The following is an 8,158-nucleotide window of genomic DNA, read 5'->3' on the forward strand; positions in this document are numbered from 1 at the left end:
TAGATTTTTCTGATAACAATTAATTATAAGAAATGTGCTTTATAGATTAAGATTTATTGAAGTATAAATATGTAGTAATGATATAATGTATTTTAAGTTATACAAGAAAATGTAGGGACTTTTGTTTGGGTCTTTTTCTCTTTGTGGCTGAGAGGAAACAAGTCAATGTCCAATAAAGCTATAAACTCCTCCGCTCTAAGATAAAACGATCTTGAGTTGATTTATTTATTTATAACTGGCTTCTTTCCAAGTAGGTTTTGAGGTGGCATATTTTTAATTCTGCTGAGATGACAGAATTCTTGTATCAGAGTAGGTAAGAAGGGAGGCACCTCTCAGTTGCTAGAATTTCACTCTTTTTTTAGATCTTATATCTTTCCTGTATACAAAGAAGCTTCCCTGTGGTACAGTTGTCACAAATGCCAAAGATGTTTGGTATAATGTCAGAGCTTAGAGAAAGTGATGGTAGACTTGGCAAATGTGAGTTTGTCTTGTCAGCTCTGATACCTGTGCATTGTTTAGAAAGGATTCTGAGGCCAAGGCAAGGCTCTGTGGGGAAAATGGGCTGGACCCAAAAAGACTGGATTAGGGTATATGGGAAAAGAAAGGGCAGTCTGTGTACTCACCATCTCTGGGTAGGCTAAGTCCCCACTAGACAAACTGATTTAAAATAACTCTTCAGTGATTTATTATTTCATCCAGATGTTAATTGATACCCACACAGATAATCGTAGTTAGCAATTCTGGGGGCTGCCTGGCCTCTGATGAGGTGCTGATCTGTCAGTTGCCAAGCAGTGCCATCTGTTTGGTTAGTAAAAGAGCAGTCATTGTTACTGGCATGCAGACTGCTAATGACTGCCCAATAGCTACTGAGCATTTGCTCCTTACTGCTGAATTTTCTTCTGGTTTTCTTGGAGGTTAAACTCCCAAAATTTAATTTAGCAATATGTGGATCACATTTATGTAAATTGAAGGGAGGGGTGTATGTATTGACATAATCTGCACTCCAGGCATTGGATTAGTCACTATACCTATCTCACTTAGATTTGTAGGCAAGGAAAGAAAGATTCCGAGATTGTGTGACTTGCATGTGGCCAATTAGAGCTAAAACTCAAATCTAGTTCTGGAACTTAACAGGGATACCTATTTTTTCACAGTGCAGTGAGTGATGGCTGTTAAACCTTGATTGATAAATTTTACGCTTTTTCTGGTTAACAAATTTAAAAACTTATTAAACCCATTCATTTGAATTTTCTACAATACAGAAATGTTAAATGGAAAAAGGACATTCCTTTTCACACTATTACTTAGAAGTAATAATTACTTGGTTTGCTATTTTTCCAGACTTAGGCATATACATATTTAAGCAAAATGTGTTAATAGTTGACACTGTGGTTGCTGCACATGGGCAGTGTTGGAAGTGCTTTACCGTGGATTAACTCTTAATCCTCACAGCAACCATACGAGGTAGGTACATATCCCCATTTTCCGTGTACTGTGCTGAAACTTGCCTCCCCTCCCCCTCACCTTGAGGAAGACACTGTTCTTTATAGCTGCTCACTACTCCATTGCATGAATATACTGTAATTTATTTAACCCCTTATTGACGGAAAAGTTCTTTCCAATTTCTTATTATAGATAAAGGTATTGTTACCATTCTTACCCATCTATTTTGCTGCCTGTGTGGATATTTCTGTAGGATAAATAGCAAGAAATAGATTTATCGGGTCAGAGAATGTGCACATTTAACATTTTGAGAACTATCACCAAAAAGATGGTACCGATTTACAACTCCATCAGTAGAGTGCCTGATTGCCTCCACCCCCACCAACCCTGAATCCTGAAATATTTTTACCAATCTGGTAGGCAAAACGTGTCTTTCTTTTTATTAATAAGAAGGAACATCTTTTTTATGTTTATTGGCCATTTGCATTTAATTATGAAAGTATAAATGACTACCATCTCGTTACACAAAACCTAAATGATACACAAGTATAAGAGCAAAGAGACCCTTTTCTCCAGCACTTGTCACATTCCACTGTCCGCAGTTGGACATCCATCCATCTAGTTGCCTTTCCGTACATTTCCATATGAATATACATACACTAAATAAATGCTATTTTTACATAAATAAGATCATAGATCTGTATTGTTCAGCTTGCTTTTTTTTTTTTTTTCCTTTAGTCTCAAAAATCCTGCGGTCTTAAAATTTCTTTAATGGTTGATTAGGATGCACTACTATGAAAATCCCATTATTCAACTTTTCCCTTATTTTTTCTCTTGCTATTACACTGCCAAAGTAAACATCTTTTTCATGTATTTCTGTAAACGTGTGAATTTCTTTAGGATGGAGTTGTATGAGGTGGATGGTTGGGTCCAAGGATGTGCTTTCTGATAGACCCATCTTAGCCTTCCCAAAGGTCTTCATAACTGTTTTTACCCTATGTATGGAAAATGCTCATTTCCCCACATAGCCTTACCTACGCTTGTTAATTTTTATCTGATGGGCAATAAAGAAAAAAAATCATCTTGTATTTCCCTGATTGATGGTGAGGTTGAGGTTATTTTCATATGTTTATTGGCCACTTTTATCATGGATTGTTTGTTCATGTCCTTTACCTATAATAGTTTTTCTGTTGGGTTACGTGTGGATCTATGTTGTTGGGTGTTTTTTTTGTTGTTGTTGTTCAGCATCTCTTTCCCCATCCTCTGGTAACAGAATCCTTATTTATTGTGGGGAACCCATTCCCTGTGGCTTAGATGAGTAGGTGACCAGGTCTGGCCTTCCTGAGTCCTGCAGCTTCTTAGCCACAGTGATTAAAGAATGGGCATGTGACTTGAGCCAGGCTAAAGAGAGCTCTCAACAGAACTTCTGCTGGAACTATTGGAAAGAAGGCTGTACAGAGATCCCATGAACTAAGGACTGTGTAAGCCTGAATTTACATCATGTGGAGAGAGTCTGAGGAGAAACTCAGAGGCTAGCAGAAAGGAATGAGAACTCAGTTCTGATGTCATTTTTCTGGAGGCCCTAGATCCAGCTGTGCCTAAAGCCTGCCCTACCTCCGAACTTTAAAGTTTTGTGAGCCAATAAAGTCCCTTTCTTGTTTAAAATAACTGAATTGGGTTTCTGTCCTGATTAATATAGGTTCTTTGTATTTTCTTATTTGTAGAAAAGCTTTGTAATTCTAAACTCTAGAATTAACACTTTATGCACTATAGGTTAATAAAATTAGCATGGCCTTCCATGACTTGGCCTCTGTCAACTTCTGCCATTTGTTACTCCACTCTGTCTGCACCATACACATAACATTTTACATTCCAACAATAACTAAACATTGGTGTTGGGAACATCGGTGGATGAAAAGCTTTTTGCACAATCGTGCCTGGCGTTTCTCTTCCATCCTTCATACAGATTCATTAATCTAGGGCTCAAGACTGGGGATTACACTGCCAAGTCTATGCTGTACCCACCTCCAAACATTACTCTTGGAGCATTCCCCTCAAGCACCCCCTGTATGTGACCCTTGAAGCCCCTCCCCAAACATGGTTCTCTGGGGCCCTAATTTTATTATCAGACCTGTGGATTTGAAGTTGCTAACGTTCAAAACTTTATTAGAGTTTACGTCTGTGGCTTCTGTGTGTGGAAACTACATACGGCAGCAGAGAAAGGAAAAGCATATTGTATGTCATATGAGTGGTAAGGAGAAAATAAATTGGAAAAAAAGTGGAATTTGAGGAAAGATGGGAATAAGTATAAGAAAGCAAGCCATGAGACTGGAGGAAAGCCGTTCCATGCATGGGAATAGCAAGTGCAAATAGCTTGATGTGGGAGCAATGATTTGTTCAAGAAACAGAAGGCAGAGTCACTGAAGCAGAATAAACATGAGGTAAAGTAGTGGGTGAAGCCAGGGAATAAATGGGGTAAGGGGGGAGGGTGGGGCCAGATCGTGGAAGACCTGGTTAGCCATTGTTAGGACTATGACTTACACTTTGAATGAGATGGGAAACCATTTTTGGGCAAAGAAGTAGCATGACTAGGTGCTGAGAATAGAACAAAGGGTCCAGCTCCCTATGTAAATTCTTAAAAATGTTTCTTTGCCTGTTTTCTTTATGAAGTAATAATAGAGTTTAGAAATAAAAATCACCCAAAAAGTGACCCATAAGTTCACAATCCTAGTAACATCCGATTAACATTTTAATTTTCTCTATCCACCTATATAAATGTTCTCTCTGTCCCTATCCCCGTCTATACCTATTACACTGATATTTACAAGTGGGGAAAAAAAAAGAGTAAAGTGTCCATATCTTGGTGTACTAATGCCTTCTTCCCTCTTAACTTTGGATCATCTGTTCTGCCTGAATCCTCCACTGGCCCTAACCTGTCCTCTCTCACTTACTCAAAGGCACGTTCCCAACACTCTCCATCTTGCATTATCAATTTTCCTCTCCTGGATTTTTCTGATTATGATGGAAATTTGTTTTTAAATCATGAACACACAAAATCCATTGGGCCAAGATGACCAGATCTAAACTGCCTGAACAAATGTTGCAAAACATACAGCAAAGGATCAGAGAGATGGGATTCCTGAGAGATGGGAAACAAGTGAAGCAAATTTGAGTGGTCTCAATTTACTACCTGGGGAGAGTTTCTAGCACACAGCACAGGAAAGGAGAACTCAAGCAGAGCCTGGCAGGCTCCCTGAATTGAGAAGATGGAGCCAGGGGTCCTCGGAGGCCACGGTGGCTAGCTTTTGCAGGGCAATGTACCAGATAGAGAACTAGACAGAGAACACTGGAGATCTGCAAAGGGCCCCCCTCGAGTCCAGTTTTGATGAGCACCTGTGTATAGGGAAACTACCTGAGGCGGGGAAAGAATGATCCAAAAGGATTAGAGAGAGAAATCACTGGAGCTCACCAAGGGTACCTGAGTAGAAAACCTCATAATTCACAGGGCGTCAGAATATTGGTTCTCAAGTGCAATTTTGCCTATCACTACTGCCCTCCCCCCTCCCCGACATTTGGCAACATCTGGAGACCTTTTCTTGGGTTGTTACACCAGAGAAGATGGGTTCTACTGGCATCTAGTCGGTAGAGGCCAGAGATGCTGCTAAACATCCTACAATGCATAACAAATTACCCAGCCCTAAATATCAACCTTGCTGAGGCTGAGAAACTCTGGGTTTGGATAATAGGAAGGGTCCTGCCTCCTTAGTGGAGAAAAATGTACCCTAGACTCATATTCCCTAAAAGATATTTAAGAGCAAGACCTGAGAGGATAAAACTGTATCCAAATAATTTAAATACATCCCATAACAAAACTCAAGAATATATAAAAAATATCTAGCACCCTAAGAGGCACAATGCATAATGTCTGGCATCCAATCAAAAATTATAAATCATGGGGCGCCTGGGTGGCTCAGATGGTTAAGCATCTGCCTTCGACTCAGGTCATGATCCCAGGGTCCTGGGATCAAGCCCCACATCGGGCTCCTGGCTCAGCAGGGAGTCTACTTCTCCCTCTCCCTCTCCCACTGCTCATGCTCTCTGTATCTGTGTGTCTCAAATGAATAAATAAAATATTAAAAAGAATTATAAATCATGTGGGGCGCCTGGGTGGCTCAGTCGTTAAGTGTCTGCCTTCGGCTCGGGTCATGATCCCAGGGTCCTGGGATGGAGCCCCGCACTGGGCTCCCTGCTCAGCAGGAAGCCTGCTTCTCCCTCTCCCACTCCCCCTGCTTGTGTTCCCTCTCTAGCTGTGTCTATCTCTGTCAAATAAATAAAATCTTTAAAAAAAACTATAAATCATGCAAAGAAGCAGGAAAATACAACCCATAATAAGAAAACCACTCAACTAAATTGGCCCAGAAATGACAAAGAATTAATAGACAAGCCCATAAAGATAATTATAACTACATTCCATATGATCAAGAAGCTACTGGAAACACAGCATGTTTGGTAGAGACATGAAAGTTACAAAAAGCAACCAAACTAAACTTCTAGAGACAAAAACTACAATGTCTGAGATTTAAAACAAAAACAAAAACAAAAACAACAAAAAACACACAGATGGGATTAATTGTAGTTAAAGTGTAATAGAAGAAAGGAAGAAAAAAAATTATAGTATATAAATAGAAACTCTGCAAAATGAAAAGCAGAGGAAAAGAAAACACTGAGAAAAAATGAGTAGAGCATCGACAGGCTGTGGTACAATTTCAAGTGCCCTGATATGTGTAATTGTAATCTGATTCCTCAAAGGTGAGACAGGAAGTATAGAGAAATATTTGAAAAAATAATCTATGGGATGCAGTACTTATGGGGAAATTTATAGCAATAAAACACATTTTTAAAAAGATTTTATTTATTTGAGAGAGAGAATGAGAGAGAGAGAGAGAGCATGAGAGGGGGGAGGGTCAGAAGAAGCAGACTCCCAGCTGAGCAGGAAGCCGGATGAGGGACTCGATCCTGAGACTCCAGGATCATGACCTGAGCCGAAGGCAGTCGCTTAACCAACTGAGCCACCCAGGCGCCCCTATAGCAATAAAACACATTAGAAAAAAATGTTTTGGGGCACCTGGGTGACTCGGTTAAGTGCCAGACTCTTGATTTCAACTCAGCTCATGATCTCAGGGTTCTGAATCCAGTCCTGCGGCAACCTCTGCCCTTGGCTTGGAGCCTGCTTGGGATTCCGTCTCTCCCTCTGCCCCCCACCGGCACTCCTGTGCGCTCGCTCGCTCTCTCTAAAAAAAGAAGTCTTAATTAAGTTACCTCAGCTTCCATGTTAAGAAACCAAAATAAGAACAAATTAAACCCAAGGTAAAGAGAAAAAATGAAATAGCAAAGATTAGATTGGAAGTCAACAAAATAAAAAACAAAAACTAGAAAAAATTTCTATATTCTTTTTAAACCAAAAGCTAAGGTTTATAAAATTAATAAACTTCTGCCAGACTGTTGCGGGGTGGGGGGAGGATGCGGGAAAAGAAAGAGAAAATAGATTATTATGTCAGGAATGAGAGATGTGACATCACTCTATGTTATACAAATTCTTATCCACACAGAGTTGTAGTAAAGTTTGCTCATCTCCATATTGCTGATTCCAATACTCATTTATTAGACGTCTATTGCTTGAGCTATCAGCAGTATTTTGTATAACTTACGTATTTACATTTGCCTTCGAGAACAACCTGCTTGGTTTTCCTCTAACTCACGGGGCATTTCTCCTCGGTCTCGACGCTATCTCTTCATCTCTCTGGACTGCGGTGCCTGAGGGCTCAGGGTTCCTATCTCTGCATATCTCCTTCCTTTTCTACCTATATTCTCTTCCTGGGTGATCTCCTCCGGTCTCATCTCCTTAAATACGATCTATGACTGCAAAATCTGTATCTCAGCCTTGACCTCTTCTCTGAACCACAGGCTCATATATCCCAGCAATAGCCACTCTGATGCCTACTTTAGTCTGAGTTCCTAAGGAAACAGAGCCTAAGATTAAAAACAAAACAAAACAAAAAAAACAACCTTAGGAGGCGCCTGGGTGGCTCAGTCGTTAAGCGTCTGCCTTCAGCTCGGGTCATGATCCCAGGATCCTGGGATCGAGCCCCGCATCGGGCTCCCCGCTCAGCGGGAAGCCTGCTTCTCCCTCTCCCCCTCCCCCTGCTTGTGTTCCCTCTCTCGCTGTGTCTCTCTCTGCCAAATAAATAAAATCTTAAAAAAACAAACCTTATTGCTAAGGATTTTTTGGGGGTGACGCAATCCCAGAAAAGGTTGAGGAGGGTAAATGGGAGGTGAAGAAGGGGGGAGAGCACATAGAAGCGGGTGTGGCTGAGCTGTCTCACCGCTTCGGAACTGCTGTTTGCCTGTCTCCCTGTGTTCGGAGCACCGGCGCTGCGGGCCCCTTCCGCCCCGCTCATCCCCGCGGAGGAGGAGGGAGGCGACGTTTCTGCACTCTCCCCCCCTGGTCAGTTTCTACCACGGAGCAGGAACCCCTCCACACTTCCAGGTGGCACCATTCAGCCTCACACAGGAGGAACGGCAGGCCAGAGGTCAAGTGGGAGTCAGTAGCTCCCTGGACCCGCAGTCCCGTGAACCTGCAACCTCAGGGGTGGATGGTGCCGGCAATCGTCTTAGAGGGTTAGCGGGAACACCCACCCTGCAAATAGGAAGCGGC

This window comes from Leptonychotes weddellii, chromosome 13 (genome assembly GCF_054177405.1).
Source record: "Leptonychotes weddellii isolate Sample4059 chromosome 13, ASM5417740v2, whole genome shotgun sequence".
Lineage (NCBI taxonomy): Eukaryota > Metazoa > Chordata > Mammalia > Carnivora > Phocidae > Leptonychotes > Leptonychotes weddellii.